This window comes from Phacochoerus africanus, chromosome 3, assembly GCF_016906955.1.
Source record: "Phacochoerus africanus isolate WHEZ1 chromosome 3, ROS_Pafr_v1, whole genome shotgun sequence".
NCBI classification, from domain to species: Eukaryota; Metazoa; Chordata; class Mammalia; order Artiodactyla; family Suidae; genus Phacochoerus; species Phacochoerus africanus.
This window is the reverse complement of record NC_062546.1, coordinates 161,751,410-161,773,406: the sequence shown is the minus strand read 5'-3', so window position 1 is coordinate 161,773,406 and position 21,997 is coordinate 161,751,410. Positions and strand designations below refer to the sequence as shown.

Sequence of the window (21,997 nt, the reverse complement as noted above, 5' to 3'; positions counted from 1 at the left end):
TCGGCACGCCCGACGCTCCGCCCTCTAGGCTCTGGAAAGGGGCAGCCAAGGGGCGGAAACAAGCAGAAGACGCCCGCTCAGCCTCCTTAGCTCCTCCCCTGGGCTGTCAGTGCGGACCCCGCCCTCTCAGCCGTCCAATCGGCTCTGAACTCCGACCCATTCTCCTCCTGCTTCCGCCGTCGCCGCGCGGCGTCTACTTTGCCCTGCCTAGTCTTCCTTTTTCAGGCTTCTACTACTCACTGTCCAGTTTCTGGTTTTCTTGCATATTGTCCCTCAGATTTCAGTCCTTCGCCCCTGCTTTTTAGTTTCCCGGTCAAGGAGAACGGTTGCTGTGTTTTAGAACGCAGTGGGTACGTCAAAAAGTATGCAGGAGAGGAAGAACAAGGTTCAAGCAAGTGTGGCTGGCTGGTCTGGTTGAAAGAAAATAAAAGGTAGGGATGGGTCCTTAGCTGCGAGGCTGGAATTTTAAGACCAGAGGGCAAAAGAGTTCCACTCTACTGCTTCATTTTAAGCTTATTGAGAGCAGGAACTGTGAGGTGGCTTGCTGAAGGTCACTCAGCAACTTTATGAGCAAGCAGGACACAAACACAAGTGACCTAGCCTTGGTGCTTTTCACTCTGTAATACTAGGCAGATAAACAAGAAGTTAAATTCCTTTGCAAACTTAACTATTTTTTCTTGCTCCTCTCAGATGACACTCCCCATTTTGCTTTTCTTCTCTACGTTCATTTTATTAATAGTCTGTTTTTAGAGCAGTTTTATGTCCACAGCAAAACTAAGAGAGGAAGGTACAGAAATTTTTCATATGCTCTCTATCCCCACACATGCGTGACCTCTTCCCATTATCAATGTCTCCCCCAGAGTGGTACGTTTGTTACAGTTGATGAACAACATTAACATATTATCATGCAAAATCCTTAGTTTACCTTAGGGTTTGTTCTTGGTATTGTACACTTTATGGTTTTGGACAAATGTATAATGATACGTATGCAAAATTAATAGTATTATACAGAGTAGTTTCATTGCCCTAAAAATCTTGTGTGCCACCTATTCATCCTTCCCTTACCCCTCACCCTTGGCAACCACTAATATTTTTAGGCTTCATTTTCCAGTATGTCACATAGTTGAAATCATACAGTATGTAGCCTTTCATATTGGCTTTTTTCACTTAGAAATGTGCATTTACATTTCCTCCCTGTTTTTTTCATAAGCTATCAAGCTTTGCATTTGTTTTGTACATCCGAAACAATCATAACAACAGTGGGAAACCCTGAAACATAAGCTGAAGTGGGGGAAAGTTTTATTTATGTAGTGTAGTGAGAAACACATGTAGTCTAGAAACAAACCTGGGCTTGAACTATTTACTAGCTATGTGACCTTTAGGACAGTTGATTACATTTTCTAGTCATAATTTAATCATACAAAAATAAAAGGATGCCTACCTTACAGAGGATTACATGGGCTCATAAATTGTCCAACTAGTCCCTAGCAAATAGTAGGTACTCAATAAATATTTCCCCTCGCCTAGTTTCTATGATTAAAGAAAAGGAAACAATAATAGCTTAAGATGTGATTACTTATTCATTTCATCAATCCTATGTTGTGACTGCTAACTTTTATCTCCATTTTACAGACGGTAAATAAAATTCACCAGAGACCACATAGCCAGAGAAGGACAAGCTGGGTTTTGAATGTAGGCAATCTTGACCCCAGAGCCCTCCAGCCTAAAGGTAACTCTTAGACTTAAATTGCAGTGGTGGAATTATGAGTCAAAAACAGACTAAAGAAATAAAGTATTAGCAGCAAGGTATATCCATAAGGCTTTAGAGAATCACCTAATTAACTCTCTGAGATGGTAACAGATATGTTGAGAAGTGTATCAGAGAATTTGTATGGCAGAAAACTTAATTTTTCCTTGAAGCTTTCTGAATATTTTTAGTTCAACCAGACCAATTCCCAAACATCTGCAAAGCAACAGCTTAGATACATTACAGCACAAGAAATGAGTTTCAAAGATAATCTCAACATTAGCAGGAGAAGCAAGACATTCTTGAAGAAGCAGAACCTTGCAATTCATGGACAAATAAGGTCCAGAGTGCCAGAGATATTGATGTAATGCTAGAAAATGGTGTAAAATAATATTACAAGTATGATTTCAGCATAAAATAAAATAAAGGATGAAACATGTCAGTTAATGGCAGAACCAATGCAGTCTCAGGGCTCCCAAAGGCTCCCAATATGCATCAGAAGCTCTCATTCTATCATGATTATTTGATATGACTTGAGGCTTCAACTGGATTTTCCTCAAGCTATATTCTTCGACACAGACAAAAAAACATTCTCACAGAAGCAGTACTTAAATCAGACTCTCTCTCTCTCTCTCTTTTTTTTAAGATTTGAAAAAAATCTTTAAAATATTACCAATTAATTAACAACATTCAGCAGAATTGTGGCCAAGAGTTTGGGCAAAGAAAGTTAGTCACTCCCTGAACCCTAGGTCATTTGTTCCCAGAAAAGGTGTTAGGTAGGACTGCTCAAACCAATTTTATTGACATAAAGAGGAACCAGATAGTTGGGAAAGCAGTCCCACGAAAGCAGAAGCTGGTGTTCAGAGGAACAGCCCAGCCCTGCCCTTCCCCCACAGAACAGAATTCAGCCAAACACCTCTCACTTCCTTCCCTACTAACTCAGCAGTTCTCAGAAAGGAAATGGCAACAAGTGCTTTCTAATTTGCCAAAACTAAAGGCAGTCTTGAGAAACAAGATGGTGTGGGCAGTGCAGGAACTCTTCAATCCACATCAGTTGGTTCCAACTACCCCAGAGCACTTCTCAAGGGTGGTGATTAAAAAAAAAAAGAAAGAAAGAAAGGAGATGTCTAGGAAAGCAAATATTGCCACCAAGATAATCTTTCCTAATATTATCATTCAGTCAAACAAAGATCCATCACTCTGCCCAGCCAGTTAGATCATATAGATTACCTTGTTGATTCTTTACTATATTCCCAAGATTACTTCATGGTCTTCCTTCCTTGTTCTATGGGTTTTCTTCATTTTTGTAGCACAAACATAAACTTATTCTGAAATGATGAGAGGTTTGCACCCAGAACCTCAACAACACTGCTCTGTGTAAAGAAGATAATTCTTGGTGAGGTTCAATACAATACAGAAGAGCATCCATGAGACTCTCATGCATAAGTTTGCCCACTACTTGCCTTTGCTCATTACTGGGTTCTGGTTTCTAGGACCCCAAAGGTCATTTTCACTTTCTTTGTGAAATCCATCTATTTAAAACTATTATAACATCAATAAAATACCTGGCCAAGTACTGTTTGATATCAGACATCTTATGAGGTTAAACTGACAATAAAAAAAATTAATTAGAACTACAGTGTTCTCACATTACAGAGATAATCCACATTGTAGCATAATTGGCCAGGTCATAAAAAAAAAAAATCTTAATCTTCTTAAAAAGATTTAACCAGAAGCCTCATAAATAGTGTTTAGTATTTACAACCACACAAATTATTCTTATAATGATAAATGCTAACACACACTGAGCATTTGCTATGTGCCAGGTATTTTACACTTATACTTATTTATATGTTACTTAATAATTAATTCATGTGAAGTGAATTTTATCATTTTATACTAAGTTATGAAGCTGGGATTTAAAACCAGTTCTCTGTTATATACAATGACCTTTTCTACCAAACAGGTTATTTTTCCTAAAAAGCGCATTTCTTTGGTTATCTAAGTGGGTAATTGGATTTTTTTTGAAGGTTCGTAGTTCAAAATGATAAATGCAGAAACATTTTATCTAATCTGCGGTGTGTAATTGTGTGGGGAAAGTTAAGATGTCTTGTGAGGAATAACTTTGTAGTTTCCCTTGGGAAGAAATTCAGCCTTAAATGGGTTAATTCAACTCAACTATGTTATCTTTTTAATGATAGAATGAATGACTTTGGCTTCTGTGTTCGAAAAAGGTTCTTTCAAGTGTACTACACATGTAAATAGCTGCCTTAATTTACGGTTTATTAAGCTGAAAAAAACCACAAAATATTACTGGCAACTGATATAACTCAAAACTGTAAGAAATAATAAAATTATTTCTTTATGGGTGGAAGATTTATCTAACTGGAATATATATCGTATAGCTCATACTTAAAAGGATATTGTAGAAAATCTAGAAATCACATGTACAAAGTGAGTATAAGAAGGCTTCTATAGGATCAGATGTCCTTTTCATACTATGTACTTAGATGCTTCAAAAATAATTACTTGCTATTTGCTGATGTTTCTCAGTGTCCTATGTTGCTATAGACTGAGTGTTTGTATCCACCCCAAAATTTGTATGTTAAAATCTAACCCCAATGTGATAGGATTTAGAGGTGAGGGCTTTGAGAGGTGGGTGATTAGGCAGAGCCCTCATAAGTGGGATTCATGTCCTTATAAAAAAGACCCAAGGAACTCCCTTGCCCCTTCCACCATGAAAAGACAGAACAAAAAGCTGTCTGTGAACCAGGAGGCAGGCTTTCACCAGGTATCAAGTCCACCAGCACCTTGATCTTGGACTTCTGGTCCTCCAGAATTGTGAGATATTTATATTCTCAATTTCTGTTGTTACAAGCCACCAGTTTATGATATTCCATCATAGCAGCTCCAATAGACTGAGAGATATGTATATATAGATATACACACATGCAAGTAACAGTTTAAAAAATAAGCTCTCCTGGTTTCAGGGTCCTGTTCCTTGCTCTAATTGGCCCTACAAGAAGTATGTGACAGTTTCCCCTAACATCATGCCTGACACCTATTGGAACAGAGGGCTAGGTGACTCTTTATGAAATTTTGATTTATTATCTCAGTTTCTCTATAATAAAAATAAATACCTTTTCTTATTTTAGAACATTATAAAGCTGATACGTGTGCTCTTCTTTCACATACTTGCACACACACGCATATACCAATAAATCACCAGGAAGAAACAGCAAATATTTCCTATACACTAAATCTCCTAAATAAGAGATTTTCCCATGTGAACATAGAGTATCCCAGTTGGAAGAATGCGTACAGATAATGTACTCTAACTCCTTCATTTTGTATGTGAAAAAATACAAGCCCAAAGATGTGAACAGGATGACCACTTACAGACCCTAATGAACTAATGGATCTCAGTACTAATCATCATAGGCTGCCTAATATCATGACAAGAGGGACAACCAGTCCAAACCAATTAAATCAGAATCTCTGAAGGTGAGGTTCAGCTATCAATAAATTTTAAAGCCCCACAGGTAATTACAGTGTGCAACCAAGTCTGAGAACCACAGCAGATTGGAAGAGGTTGTTGTTGGCTTTTCAGAATATTTTATTTTCCACATATCTATTAATACTGTGGAACAGTACATATTTCCCTTATAGTAGCTTGGGAAATCCTGCTTTGAGAAGGGATAAACTTCTAGAAGAGAACTTCCTCAGCATGTGGTTAGGACTTTTGATATGTATGGATACGTACAGTTGGCCTTCCATATATGCAGGTTCTGAATCCAGGGATTCAGCTAACCTTAGATGGCAATTTTTTTTTTTTTTTAATTCTGGAAAGTTCCTAAAAGCAAAACTTGAATTTTCTGTGGATGGGCAACTAGTTACATAGCATTTACATTTTATTAGGAATTATAAGTAATCTAGAGATGATTTAAAGTATATTGGAGGATGTGCATAGGTTATATACAAATACTGTGCCATTTTATATAAGGGACTTGAGTTCTCTCAAATTTTGGTATCCATGAGGGGTTGTGGAACCAGTCCTCTGCAGATACCAAGGGACAACTGTATTGTTAAGTTACAGTTTAGGAATTTGAAGAGATTTACACTCCTATTTGCCCTTTGTATAGTCTTGAACAAAATTCATTCATTTATCCAACAAATCTTTATTGATCAATACTAGGTACCAGCACTGAGACTACATCAGTAAAAAAAAAATAATAATACACAAAAATCCCTGACTTCATAGAGCTTACATTCTGGTGTAAGTCACGAGGCCCTAGACAAAATAAATCAGTAAAAGTATAGAGTACATTAGAAGATGATGAATACTAAGGTGAAAAACAAGCAAAGGAGGGGATAAGGATTTAGCCGGAATGGCTACAGAGAGTGAGCGAGGAAGGTGATATTATATAAAGGAGGGAAGAGAGCCACTGAAAAGGTTCAAGCTGCCTGACGCTTTCCAGGAACAGGAAGCAGGCTGCTGTGATGAAGCGTCGTGAGCTAGGAGAAGGTGTAGAAGCTGTGGACAAGGAGGGGGCATATCATACATGAGGATGTTGGTTTTAACCCTGAGACAGGAATCTGTTGGAAGGTTTTCAGCAAAGACCTAACGTGATAATCCGACTTAACAGTATCATTCTGACTGCTGGGTAGAGAACAAAGGAGCAAGGGTGCAAGCAGGAAAATCAGTTAGGAGGTTATGTATTAATCCCTGGAAATGTGTGGTGGCTTGCACTGGGGTGGTAGCAATGACGATGGTAAAGTGAGATCTGCGTCTGGATCTAATGTAGAGATAGAAACACCCAGTTCAGTCTGGTTGGAAATGTAGTATGAGAAAATGGGGTGAGTTAAATATGACTTTCAAGTTTATGGTGCAGGGCAAGTGGAAAGATGGAGTTGTTATTCACCGAAATGGAGAAGACTGTAGGTAGAACAGTTTGGGAGTTTGTGAGAAGATAAGGAGGGCCATTTTAGACATGAAAGGCAGTGAGGCAGGAAGAACACAGGAGACTGGCATTCTGGAGGCCAGGTGAATCAGAAGTTTCTGGGAAGGGGATTGATTATTGTGTCAAGTGGTGCTGATCATGTGAGATAAAGTTGAGAGTGAGTTTTGCAAAAATGAAGGGTATGGGGTGACATTGACAAGAGCAGTTGCAGTAGAATTGGTAGGGGTGAAAGTCTCTGTGGATCGAGTTAAAAAGAGAACAGAAGTTGAGGGATTGGATCTGTTAAAGCAAGTGTATATAGCTCCTTCTAGAGGGATTGTTGCAAAGCAGAGGAAAGAAATGATGCAATAACTTAAGCGGAAAGTGGGACAAAAGTTTTTTTTTAAGATGTGAAAAATAATACATGACTATAGGCTGAAGGGAATGTTTCAGTGGAGAGAGGGAGAAATGAAATTTCTGGAGACAGATCCTTGTCCTTGAACAGTTGAGACAGTTGAGAGCAAGTGCCCTTGGGAAGAGGTTAATGTGAGCACAGAAGATTCTTCTGTAACTGGAGGGGAGGTGCTAGTAGGTGGGATGGTAATGGCGGTATGAGTATGTGTAAATTCTCTTCTGATTGCTACTACAAGCAAGATCACCAATTTAAAGTGAAGATGGAGGAGGAGATGCTGGAAAGTGAGATGACAGTACTAAATAGTTTCCAGGGAATGTGGGCAAGTGAGTGAGCTAGGAAAATGTATTACATTTTCAGAATAGGACTAAAGTATCACTTAAAAGCATATAACAGTAAATTTAAAGTTAGACCAGGCACATGGTTTTGTATTTTTCTTCAGACACAATCATCAGTGAAGGTTTAGATACCAACTAGGCTAAGAATTCAATTTAGGAGTTCCCGTCGTGGCGCAGTGGTTAACGAATCCGACTAGGAACCATGAGGTTGAGGGTTCGGTCCCTGCCCCTTGCTCAGTGGGTTAACGATCCGGCGTTGCCGTGAGCTGTGGTGTAGGTTGCAGATGCGGCTCGGATCCCGCACTGCTGTGGCTCTGGCGTGGGCTGGCGGCTACAGCTCCGATTGGACCCCTAGCCTGGGAACCTCCATATGCCACGGGAGCGGCCCAAAGAAATAGCAAAAAGACAAAAAAAAAAAAAAGAATTCAATTTAACCAGTATTGTAATTTTTTTTTAAAAAAGCCTCAATGAATTTTATTATATTTATAGTTGTACAACCATTTGTTTTTTTTTTTAATTTTACTGCATTTCCATCCCAAACCCCCAGCCCATCCCTTCCCCAGTAGATTTTGAAAAGTAATATTAACTCTGGTTTTTGCAATGTGTGTTGCACAAATCTTTCCCCTTTTGGGATTTGCCTTTTCCTTTTATCTGTATTTTTTTTAACTAAAGAAATTTTATGATATAAATGCTATAAAATTGGGTTTTGATGATCATTGTACAACTATAATAATAAAAATTCATTGAGTAATTAAAAAAAAATTTATATGCTTATATGGTCAAATCTATTGTCTTTTCCTATGGTTTCTTTCATTGTTTTTTGGCTTGAGGAAGTACTTCCTCATAAAGAGATGATATAAACTTTCTTCCATACCTTCTCTAATTTTTTACACTTGAATTTTTAACTCTTTAATTTATCCATATGCATTCTGTAATGCAAAGTTCTAAGAAAATATTCATCGCATAGGTCCTTTTCCAGAGTTCTCTTGTGGCTCCGGCATTGTCACTGTAGTGCTAGGACTGGATCCCTGGCCCATGAACTTCCACATGCTGTGGGTGTAGCCAAAAAAGAAGAAAGAGGTTCCTCTTCCCCCACATTAATTATCAAAGAAACAATTCCTTACCCTTATATTTGTGCCTCTTTAAAATGTATTATCTTTTTATATTTTATAAGCTTTAGTTCCACATTATCACTTCTGGATCACTGGTTTATCTGTCTATTCTCAGTACTTAACATGCTTTAACTGTTGTATATTTACAATTCTTCAGCATCTGATAAGGCAAAGAACAACCTCCAGCCCCTTTGTAGAAACATTCTTTAACCATTCTTGCTTACCTATTTTTCTAGAAAATTTTGTCATGATTTCAGAATGGGCCCTCTCAGGTTTGTTTGGAGCTGAAAGAAGCCTAAACATTAGTTTGGGAGATATCAATTTTATAATATCCAAATTCCCAATTCAGGAGTTCCCACTGTGGTTCAGTGGTAACGAATCCAACTAGTATCCATGAGGACAAGGGTTCGACCCCTGGCCTTGCTTAGTGGGTTAAAGATCTGGCGTTGCCTTGAGCTGTGGTGTAGGTCGCAAACACAGCTCAAATCTGGCCTTGCTGTGGCTGTGGCGTAGGCTGGCAGCTGCAGCTCTGATTCAGCCCCTAGCCTGGGAACTTCATATGCCTTGCGTGCAGCCCTAAAAAGAAAAGAAAAAAAAAAATTCCCCATTTAGGAATCCTGCTATGACCCTCTATTCTGGTGTTTTTAGTTTTACTGCATTAATTACTCATTCATGTTTATATACACATAAATTAAATTCCCTTGATATAGTTTTGCTATGATTTTGATTTCAATTCAAGTAAATTCCTCAGAAAGAAAAGCGGAAAGTAATTTCCTAGTACTTAATCTAAAAGTGTCTGATTTTTTTTCTCATGTACATGTCATATCTTGGGCAGATATAGAATCTTGAGATTGTAATCCTTTTCTTTAATATGTATCACTAAGTCCAATGGATAGAGTGTTTCTTAAAACACTACTATTAGAAGGAAGAAAATGGAAAACAATCTAAATGGCAAAAAGAAAGAGATTTATTAAATAACTTAGTGTATCATTAGTAAGGAAGTCTATAAACTATTTGGGGGGTACATGTATCTTTTTATTTAATTTATTTTTTTAATTATTTATATATAGTTGATTTACAGTGTTGTATACAAATTGTTATTTTTTAAGTTAGGTAAATATATGTGCATGATATAGAAACATGGAAAAAAAGAGGCTGCATAATAATATGTATACTATGGTTAAATTTTTTAAAATAAAACCCTACATGGAGGTATATTGGTGTATCTTTCTTCGTACTTATACATCTGGAAGAACTTGTGCCAAACATTAACAGATAAGTATGGGTATTAAGATTGATGCACGTGGGAGGAAGAACTTTCACTTTTTATTTTATATATGCTAAATTATTTGACGTTTTAAAATGATATCTTATTACTAATTAGCAGGCATACAGTTTCACACAGCTGAAGTACACATTTACCTGACCTTGTCCACACTTTTATTCCACTTGACACTGTTGACCACACTCCCTCCTGTACAAAACACTGGATTAGATGCCTCTTCTGAATCTTCCCACAACACACTGTACTTCTTCCAATTATAGAGGTTTGCATTTGAATTTATAATTGCCTATTGTCTTTTTTTTCCATGTATACTGAAAAGTCAGATACTTTCCCTATTTCATCATTTTATGTTAAAATTGACAGAGTGCCTGTTCAGTGACTGCTTCTTGGTGTCTATGATTTGAAAGGGACTGTGTATCTTCCGAGTCTGTGGAAAGTAAAAGAGGGCAGTGCTTTGAAGGTAACAAAGAGAAGTGGTAGAAGCAGGATGGAAAGTCCTGAAGATGGATTCTCTCCATTGGCTGAGCAGCTGAAGCACAGGAATGGTTCCCTTAACAGTAGTTCAAGCTGACCAAAGGGAACAAGGTGGAGATGAGTGGGAGAAACTATGCAAAAGCCAGAAGAAGGTAACTGGCCTTCTCCTTTGGGGGAATTCTCCACTTAGGTAGGAGACTATCATGTAAATATCTGTGTCTGGTGACCTCGTGGTTTATGCATCCCATGTGGGTAGGTTACATAGGAGTAGCAGGGGACTTCTGAAGGGGAAGTTGGAAGGCAAATATCACTGTGGCCATAAAATGCCAGCAAGAAAGAGCAGGACTTGCTTATTAGGGTAAAGACTAAGCTGTTCCAAAAAAGAACCTCCAAAAAATATATATCTATTTTCAGAAGCTTAAATAACATGGAAGTTCATTTTTTTTCTCATGTTACAGTAAAGTGAACAGTCCAGGTTGGCAGAGTCTCCATTCCACAAAGTCATTCAAAAACCCAGATTCCTTTCATTTATTGTCTCACTGTTCCCTAAGGTGATATCTTTATCCTCACTGACCAAGTTAGCTTCTGGGCACATCGTGTTCCAACCCGAAGAAAAGGAAAAGAAAGAAACTCCAAGGCAAGTCACTTACCTTTTAAAGTACAGGTGATCCAAAAATTACATATAACTTCACTTACACATTATTTCCACTTACTTCCCATTAGCCAAAAGTTAGCTATGTAGTCAATATCTAACTGGAAAAAGAGAATGAAGATGTAGTTTTTAGCTGAGTAGCCATGTACCTAACGTAATCTCTATTTCCTTGGGAGAAGGATAGTATGGATTTTGGAGAAAAACTGGTTTTTGCCATATAAAGAAATTAAATCTTGTTTTTATAACCTGACTGAAAAAAATTGCCTTGAAACTCTAGTGGCCATCAAATACTGGTCTAATATTACTATTTCATGTGCAGTGCAAAAACCAAGGACAATGGAAGGAACTTCAAGCTAAATGTATTCCGGTGTAAGGTTGTTGGGTTCCTCATTTTTCATGTTAAAGTGGGTAAGCTGGGGGTTCTCTAGTGGTCTAGTGGTTAGGATTTGGCACTTTCACCTCTGTAGCCTGGGTTCAATCCCTGGTCTGGGAGCTGAGATCCCACATCAAGCCATTCACTGTATACCACGGCCACTACATATATATATATGTATATGTATGCATATATAGTTTAAGGTGGGTAAGCTGAAGACTTTGTATTTTCTCTTTAAAAGCTATCAAACTTAATTAAGCACTTTTCCCTTAAATTTGCCCTTGTCATAGGATCTTTCTGAAGCAAGAAACAGATACTCACTAAGATTAATTTTCAAGTACCTATTGCTGCATAACAAACCTTGTCACAATTGAGTGACTTAAAACATCAACTGTTTCATATTCTGTAGGCTGGCCATCTGGGAGTGACTTCTGATTGTCTTGGCTCTGATCATTCATGTGGCCTCATTCACATGTCTGCCAGTTGGTGCAGTCTCTGCACTGGAGTGCTTCTGTTGCGCTCTACATGGTTTCACATCCAGGCTTCAGAGCCTGGTGATCTCAGGATTCCAGATGGCAAAAGTAGAAGCTGCAGGATCTTTAGGATGAGACTCAAACTCACATTCTATTTGTCCATGTCAGTCACAAGGCCAACCCAGACTTAAGGGGGTGAAGAGATAGCCTCTGCCTCTTGATGGAAAGAGTAGCAACAGCACTTTGAAAAAAATCATATGGATACAGGAAGGTGTGTTTTGTTGGGGGGACATTGCTATAATTCTTTTCCACAACTCACATTTATCACAGGATAACATTCTGCTGCTGGCCTTCCTATCATGTCCACAGCTTCCTTTTAAAGCAGTGACTAGTTTATATGGTATCATGTTTTGTACTTTGTAACTCTCCACCCGGCTTTAATAAGTCAAACTGGAGATAAGTACTTGGATTAGAGCTAATTAGGGTAACGTTAGCCTCAAGTGAGGAAAAATCCCACATAGCTGCACCTAAAATTGTCAAAGTCCAGAGGCAGATTCTTCAGAATTGGTATTGGCCTCCACATTATGGGGCTTATTTTTTCTTGTTTTGCTCTGTTGACTGTACCTTCTGTTATGAAGCTTGCCTCATGATCTAGGATGGCTGCCAAAACTCCAAGTATTACAGTCTATCCTACCCAGCAGAATAAAAAAAAGGGGGGGGGGAATAGAATCCATTCTTACAAGGATATTTCCTAGATGTTGTATATCCAACTTCCACTCATAACCCATTGGCCTGCTCTTAGTCACATAGCCACACCTATCAGAGTACTGAGAAATGTACTCTTTATTTCTGACAGCTATGTACCTAGCCAAAAATCAGGGGTTCTTTTACTACAGAAGAAGGAAGGAGTAGATAATGATGAATAACAGCAGTCTCTGCCACAGTGCTCACTCTAAAGGAAGATATCTATATGCTGTTCATGGACATGTAATGTGACCTGGCATAAGAAATATGCCCAACAGAGAAGCATTATTAACTCATTGCTTCCGCAAACATAGTATTTATTGAGTCCTTTCTATATATCAAGTACCTTTCTAGCTACTAAAAGTAGGGCAGGGAACAAAGCAGGCGAAGTCACTGCCTTTATTTTGTTATACTCTAATCAGGAAAGATAGGCAATAAACAAACAATATAATGTAAAAAAATTGATAACTGCTATGAACAATTCATTTAGATAAAGGGGTAGACAGTTGAGAAATGTGAATGGGAGGGGATAGCTATTTTAGATAGGTAACACATGAGCAGGGACATGAATGAGGACAGCCATGCAGATATCTGGAAGAAAAGGCACGGGGAGAGGGAACAGTAAGTACAAAGGCCTTGAAGCAGGAACATGCTTGGAATGTCTGTGAAACAACAAGGAATCTGGCATAACTAGAACAGGAGGTGGAGGAATGGGAGGAGATGAGGGTGAAGAGATAGCCAGAGGCAAGGTGGTAATAAGGACCAGGTAGTGGATTGTGAATAAGATATTCTTTCTTCAGGAATCTGAAAGCAAAGTGGTATCAAAGATCACCCCTTGGAGTTCCCGTCGTGGCACAGTGGTTAACGAATCCAACTAGGAACCATGAGGTTGCGGGTTCGGTCCCTGCCCTTGCTCAGTGGGTTAACGATCTGGCGTTGCCATGAGCTGTGGTGTAGCTTGCAGATACAGCTCGGATCTGGCGTTGCTGTGGCTCTGGTGTAGGCCCCGGGCTACAGCTCCAATAGACCCCTAGCCTGGGAACCTCCATATGCCACGGGAGCGGCCCAAAGAAATAGCAAAAAAGACAAAAAAAAAAATCACCCCCCAAGTTCAACAATTTGCTAAGAGGACTCAGGACTCAGCTTGTAGTCATACTTAAGGCTGTAACAGTGATAGGATTCAGAGTAAAGTCAGCAAAAGAAAAAGGTACATAGGGCAAAGTCTGGAGGAAACAGGGTGCAAGCTTCCAAGAGTCCTCTCCTAGTAGAGTCACAAAGGAGGAGCTTCATTCCTCCTGCAACAGATTATGACAACAGGTTATGAAATGCTGTCTACCAGGGAGCTCATTACAGACTCAGTGCCCAAGGTTTTTATTGGTCCCATAGGTACCTCTTCCTGGAACATAACCAAATTCCTGACTGCCAGAAGGAAAGCAGGCGTTTAGCGTAAACCATATTGTTTTATACAAACAGATTAGACACAGTGAACCATGCTTATCATTTAGCAAATAGAATACCTCTGAAATCTAAATTCTCAGATGCCAATCAAGGGCCAGCATGCGAGCAGATGTTTCTAAGAATAGCAATCTTGGACCTGTTATTAACTCTATTCTATATAAAAGCACACAAAGAGATATGCATAAAGCCAATCAGGAATGAGGCAGGAAACTAAACAGAGACTAAGCAGACTCTATGAGGTAGTCGAAGCAGTGAATAGGTAGAATCCATGAAATAAATAAACTGAGAAATAGAAGGGTACCTTGTGCTGGGAGAACAAACACCCTTCTATGTGATGACCGCCTCAGTATTCCTTTTGGGACCTGAGAATTAGATGATCCTTCAGACCAATCAACGGTGTTCTTCATGAGGCCTGAGTGTTCCATTAAGATGATTTCCCATACTTGCTTCCCAATTGCCTCTTGAATCATATAGTATATTCACTCAAGATCAGAGTCATATCTGTGCTCCTTGTAATCTGAAAACTCCTCACTAATATACCTGGGTTTTCAGCCATTCGAAGCATGGACTTTAAGAGAGAAAATTAGTATGGTGACCGAGGAATCACTGGACAACTGGTTGAAGGACCTAGATTTGTAGTATAGCATGAAACCCCACCACCACCACCACCATGAAGCCAAGTTCTAGTCACATCAAACTACTCACAACTATACTCAGATGCTAAGTGCACTTTTATGCTATTTTAATTTTAATCATGTATTTCACTCTGTCTAGAATTCCTGTTTTGTTTTTTTTTAACCCTCAAAAAATACCTAGCTCAGATGCTGTTTGCATTCTCTATGAAATGTCTCTGACCACTTCTCTCCCCACACCCTTGTCTGCTGTCTTTTAAATGAATTCTTCCCTTTGCACTGCTCTCTCAGCTGCTGGTATGTATTTCTGTAATAACACTTATAATACATATTGTAATCAATCATTTTCGTATCTGTCTCTGAAATAAATTATGTTCCTAGTACTTTGCAACTCTGATCCTTGTGGAGGCTATAATCTGCCCTTCCCACCCTCTCCCCACCCCCACCCCCACCCCCTATAATAGTGTTTGTGTGTATTCATGCTGAAATGTTAAATATTTAGGGGGTTTAAGTTTTGAAAAAAGATAGTAATTTTTTATAAATGTTTATTTGTTAAATGAATGAATGAGCCAGGAAACAAATGCACTAAGTCACGTATGAAGAGTTCTAGTTTCAGAAGTCAAGGACAAAGGTCCTTGACTAAGACACCCAATACTCAGTTCTCATCTTGGAACAATAATATCTCTTATCTATTGTGATGCTTATTATTTTCCAAAATTATATTGCTTTTGCACTACATTATTTCTTTGAAGATATTATTGCTTTATAGATGTTAAATAGCCATGTTAGCATTGATTCTAATAATTTCCCTAGTGAGGACATGGATTTTTTTATTTTTATTTTTTTCATTATGGGAGGACTTAAATATTCTCCAACCGAGAAAGTACATGCTAAATATACTCAGTGTTTTAGTATCTAAGTATGTTTATACAAGTAAATGAACACACAGAATTACTCTCTTATATGAATGTTCTTCTTATCATTACTGCCTTATATATGCATGTATATTTTTAAAATTAAACTTATCAAAGGAGAATAATTTAAAATAGTATTATTTTACTGCTTATGGCACTGAAAGTGAATTCCCTAAGAAATTTTACAACAAAATCAGTTCTAAAAAGCCTGGTCATGGTCATAGCAAATATCAAATAGAATCTAAATTTGTTACTCTTTTGACAAGATCTCTTTTGAGTAGTGGCACTTTAAACTCTGATAGTATATTTTTTTTTGAAATTTTTTATTTTATTTTATTTTATTTATTTATTTATTTATTTATTTTTGTCTTTTGTCCTTTTAGGGCAGCACTGGCAGCATATGGAGGTTCCCAGGCTAGGGGTCTGATCAGAGCTGTTGCCACCAGCCTACGCCAGAGCCACAGCAACGTGGGATCCAAGCTGCGTCTGTGAGCTACACCACAGCTCATGGCAATGCCAGATCCTTAACCCATTGAGCAAAGCCAGGGATCGAATCCACAACTTCATGGTGCCTAGTCAGATTCATTTCCACTGCACCACGACAGGAACTCCTGATAGTATATTTTATAGCTTTCCTTTACTTCCCTAGAGAGTTGCCAGAGTTATCAGAATTAAGGCCTTTGCTTGGATGCTTTGGTGACTTGTGGTTGGTTGTTGTTAACATGCAAGAGGTTGCAAGAGCTAAACAATCCCAGAAACTGAGGACAGATTTTTAAAATAGCATCATCTGAAATTAAAGCTAATTAGAATTGATTTTGAATTTCCAACATTAGTCATCTAAGAAATGGTTTGTAAATATGTGTGGATGAGAAGATGTGTTGCCCAGTTCTCGTGTGTTTTTGTGGGGGTGGAGAGGAAACTAATATTTTTGATCATTGGCTTAATATTTTTTTGATATTGGCTTAATATTTTTGATCATTCTCTCTGTGTCAGGCAGTCAATATACACTTTCATTTAATCATTATAACACCCCTCTAAAATAGGACTCTGAACCACATTCCACAGATGAGAAAATGAAGCTAGGAGAGAGAGTCTCTAGGCCACATAGCCACAGCAGAGCAGAACTGAAATTCCAACCAAATTTCTCTGACCCGAGAGTTTGTGTCTCTACCTCCTAGTATAGGAGGCCAGGTTATCACATCACAGGATATAAATAGCTCTAATTAAATGTACCTTATTCTGGATATCATCGCCCAAATGGGATGATATGTTTGGAGATTGATATAAAACAAACAAAAAGAATAGAATGGGGTAAGCAAACTATGGCCTCAAACCTGTTCTTTTAAATGAAAACATATTGGAACAATGCCACGTCCATGTTGCCAATGGCTGCTTCCAAGCTGCCAGGGTGGAGTTGAGTAGTTGTGACAGAGACCACACAGTCCACAGAGCCCAAAATATTTACTACCTGACCCTTTACAGAAAAACTGTGCCAATCTCTGGAGTGGGACCTTTGTCAATTAATATCCACTGCTGTCCCAGGGAGAGAGGTCAATGTCAGGCAGACACTTGGAGAACTGTACTGCTAGGAAGGTGCTGGGGGATCTGCTGACTCTGCCCCATCCTGGAGGAGGTGTTTTATAAAATGAGTCAATTCCCCTTGCCCTGACCTATTGTTCATCAAAGAATTTCATTGCAAATACTATTGTTCTCCAGTACCATGATAACTGAAAACATGTATGGAGAAAAACATAAATAATATAGTTGCTTTAAAAATATAGCCTAACTATAAGTTAGTAGACTAGAAATAGAAAACTAATACATACAGCAAAACTTTTCAATTTTGGTTTAGGCTGCCTATCCTTGAACCAATTAACAATTGGTAAGGGAGATGGGATTTTGATGATTGGTTTACACTAATCTGGGCCACTCCTGGCCACTCAACAACATGACAGCTAATCTTAAAGTTGGAGTCAAATGTATGTTGACAGACCAGTTACCATATTCACTACAATAAACATGATTTTTGTGATGAAGGATCTACTAAGACAAGAGTATAAAAAATATAATCCTAATTAAACAACTTCTTCTTCTTCCATGATACTCACAGATTTAATTGGTCATAAGTGACCAAAAATGTTCATCATATAATAATTGCTCTACATTTCTAAAGGGTATTTCTAGAACCTTTTGAAATTTCCCAAGCTGAGAAAAACAGAATAGTTTATTGGCTTTCTTCCTATCCTATTGATAGACGTGTCATTTCCTATGCACATACTCACACCCTGCAAATGACTGCCTTTTCTTTATTTTCCTTTTAAATAAAATTTTAATCTAGTTTATCTTTGAGAAGACAACAGTTCACATGATTAAAAACTTTAAAGGTAAAGTGTTGCTAATGAGACATCTTTCCTTTCTCTATTCCCCAGTTACTCAGTCTCCCATTCCCTCTACCACCAAAAGTTACCACATTCTTGTACATTATTCCAGAGATAATCTGTGCCTTAGAAGTAAAAATGTATATATATTCTTTCCCTCTGCCTCTCTTTATAATATTCTGCCCCTTGCTTTTCTTCCTTTATAATATAGCTTAGCAGCCTTTCCACGTGAACATAGCCTGCTCATTCTTTTATTGGTCTTCATAATAGTCCATTGATGGATATACTGTAATTTGATTAATCCCTTGTTGATGGACATTTGAGTTACTTCTGATCTTTTGATATTACAAACAGTGCTGTAGTGTGTAAGCTGAGACATATGTTATTTTGCACATGTGGGGAAAATATCTATTGAATAAATAACTGCCTTTTCATCTTTCACCAAAATTTTATTTCACTTGTTGAACAATTTTTGCACCAGGAATACTCACGAAAACACTTTAATCTTTTGTTTGTTTGATATAAAAGACTCATTCATGTCATAGACTGAAAACACCTTCAAATTACATGTTCCACATACTAATTTACACCAAAATTCTGTTGCCTGGCTAAGAACAATCATTTTCTTAGAGATTCACTGGTGTTGCCAGAACTAGCAACTGGCAGACCCACAGCAAATAACACCATTGACTGCCTATGAAACAAGTTGAGAACAATACCAGGAAGTTGAGACACACATGCCAAGAAGTTTTCTGGCCTTGCTCATCAGCATAGCAACTTACTCACTGGTCTCAGAAGCTTTTCAATTCACGGTGACATCTCAGCAAAGTCTCAGGGTCCATGGCCCTTCAGGGGAAGCTTGTATTTGTCCAAAACTTTGAAAACTTTTCCTGTCAGAATTTGTAAAATTGTAATCCCCTGGATATTGCACAAGATCCCATCAGCAAGTGTCAAGAAAGCTAAATGCATTGTTTTCTAGTTTCCAGCCCAGAGGCCAGTAGCCTCTGAGCAAGTCCCAAACAGCCAATGTAGTGGGTTATACCACCCCCTTATCAATGGTGTTCAGTCAGTACCCTCAGGAGTTAAGTGATAGTATGTATCCATAACGATAAAATTACAATGAAAATACTTGCTAACATTTAGCAGCATTCACTACATGCCAACCACCCTGCTAAGAGCTTCACATGCTTTCTTATTTTAAAGTTCAGTCCATTGCACATTTAAGCCAGGGTCTGCCAGCAGCTTATTCCTTCCCCTTCTACTCCCTCCCCCTAAGTATACCCTGATCCCAGACTCTCTCATTTGTCCTAAGAGCTATTAAAATGAAAACATTCCTGCAAGAGAAAACATTGCAAATGGAACCAGGTTTTACACATTATTTTGCCTGATTTTATCATACTCTTTAAAGGACGAGAGAGAGTGCTCTCTGGATGTGTTGAGGAGTAGGAACAGATTGCCACTGACACAGGGGACAATGATCCACAGTAATAGTTTAGTTTGCCTCAGAGTAGTCTCTGGAATGTAATCACCACCATCACCCCTCTCCCAATTTTAACCTTCCGCATGAATGTGTAGGAAAAACAAAGGCCAGGATGGATTTTTTTTTTTTGACTCTGCAGTGTTATATTAATTAACTTTATTTAATGGCTCGTTAGATATTGGTATGCTCAGGGATCAGTAACTTCTAATCAGTGCATTAGACCATCTTCAGAAGTTGCTTATGGATACTTACGAAGGGTTTTGGGAACTATGCCTTTGGTCCCGTTTAGCTTTTTTTTTTTTTTTTTTTTGTCTTTTTGCCTTTTTGAGGGCCACTTTCTGCGGCATATGGAGGTTCCCAGGCTAGGAGTCAAATCGGAGCTGTAGTCACCAGCCTATGGCAGAGCCACAGCAATGCAGGATCCGAGCAGCGTCTGCAACCTGCACCACAGCTCACAGCAACACCAGATCCTTAACCCACTGAGCAAGGCCAGGGATCAAACCCGCAACCTCATGGTTCGTAGTCGGATTCGTTAACCACTGCGCCATGACGGGAACTCCCCATTTAGCTTTAAGAACGGTTTCATGGCAATTTGTTTTTCAAAATAATTTTCCTAAGAGTTGATTGGGGGTGTTAAGCATAGACTAAAGTTTCTCTCTCACAGAGGCATAATTTATCAAGGCCTAAAACCACTGAGACTGAAGAAGACCTCTGACTAAGTGCCGTAATGGGTGGGCATGTGGAGCGGATGCCTGAAAAAATGGGTCACACAGTTAATTACACACAGTTTAACCAAGAGTTAAATAAAAGGCAGTCTCATTCTCTTTGATCTGTATCCAGTTTGAAACTGTTGCTGGCATTAGCTTGGTTTTTGAAACTTGGAATTCCCAGGGAGGACTGGGCTGGGCTATATTGTTTATGGTCTCTCCTGGCAGGCTGAGTGAATGTCTGGGGCAGAGAGAAAAAATAGTTCTGTGGGTGACCTTCTGCATACAAGCCCTAACTGAAAGCATAAAGCTGGGCTGCAGTTGCTATGCCCTCTCCATTATTTCCAGAGAATTACCCAGGAACATTAATGGAAATGAGCTGGTTTTTCCAGTCAGCTCCCATTCTCAGGAAGGTTAGAGCCCTGTGAATTTCACAATCCTTGCAGCTTCTTGGGAACTGCATTTTGAGTTTCCAAACCTCTTGCTCAGTCTTGATAAAATTCCCAAGCGATTTCAAATGGGAAAATAAAACCCAAAGCTATTTTCTGCCTTGGTATTTATGAATAAGACAGGGAGTGAAAATTGCACACAAGTAACCTGGACTTCATAGTCATATGGACTTTGGGGCACTTAATGGAAACCATAGTCCCTATATGGAAGAAATAAATATTATTGATGCCCCAGGCTTACTCTTGTCATATACCTCAGTCATTCATGCAGTGATAGGGCTGATAGGAATTTAAAAGTCATCTACTTTATAACTTTATGTCATGAATTCGAGACCAGAGAAATTAAGTCACTTATTGATGGGCACTCAGTTCATATGGTAGAAAGAACACTGGGCTTAGAATGACAAAACTTGAACTTGAGTCATAATCTTGCCCCTCTCTGGTGGTGGTTTTCGGACAAGCCAATGAGCCTCGATTTCTATATCGGCAAATTGGAGTAGTTTATGTCCCAAACAGGCTGTAAATGTTGCTTTGTTGGGTAGGAACAGTGAGGGGCCACTAGGAACTTGGAAGTAATTTGGTTCTTACATAGACAAATTAGTAAAATTCACACATAATAGATGAGAAACATATGAAACTATAATTTATGACAGAAGAGCTGTCTTAAAAATAAGTATTTTTCCCTGATTTTATAGAGTACCATGTATCCATTGTACTAAAAAAAAAAAAAAAAAAAAGCCCAGGTAATAAGAAAGAACATGCAGATTACAGATAATTCATGGTCAGTGCATTCCAGATTCTGGAAGAATTCGTCATATACATGTGGATGGAATCATGCCACATGTGCATCTCATACTTTGCGAAGTGTGCTTGGGAACACTCAGAACTCCAAGCAAAATGAATTGGGTAATATCTGGGAAGCCAATTTGATATGAAATGTGATGGTAATATGATAATCCAAGAGAAAACTGAGCGAAGAAAATAAGAGTGATTGGCAAGAAGCAAACCAAAAGGAAGCCCCCAAATATCAGAATGTAGACCAGGTATGGTACTAGATAGAGCTTTACAATCTTTATTTAATTTAATACTCTCAACTGCCCTACCAAACAGGTACTGTTGCTATTCCCACTTTTCACATGGTAAAACTAGCAAATTAAATAATTTACCCAGCATCAGGCAATTAAAACAGTGTTAGGAGTTGGATTTGTACCACAAGCAGTACACTTCCAGAGCCTGATTTACCAAATTTATATATTATTTTTACTGAAGTTAACATATACACAAGAATCAAGGAGTTCAAGGTTTGTTTGAAAACAGCAGGCCCTAGCCCCCACCTGCTATCCCATTCCTCACAATCTAGAGAGAACTATTTTCATTCCCCACCTGAACAGCGTATTCCTAAGGTATTTACCTCCACATTGCTAGATAA

The 21,997-nt window shown here is 38.5% G+C and overlaps 1 long non-coding RNA gene across 5 annotated transcripts in view; it reads left to right on the top strand.

Moving 5' to 3' along the window:
- The first annotated feature begins 157 nt into the window (after nucleotides 1-157).
- LOC125123392 (uncharacterized) overlaps nucleotides 158-21,997 on the top strand; it is a 114,281-nt gene continuing 92,441 nt past the window's right edge. For 3 of the 5 annotated variants that reach the window (XR_007134046.1, XR_007134044.1, XR_007134043.1), the window contains exons 1-2: nucleotides 159-431; nucleotides 1,633-1,729. This is a non-coding gene — a long non-coding RNA (uncharacterized LOC125123392). Of the gene's footprint in view, nucleotides 432-1,632; nucleotides 1,730-21,997 lie in introns of all 5 variants that reach the window. The other 2 variants (XR_007134047.1, XR_007134045.1) reach the window with 1 other exon arrangement.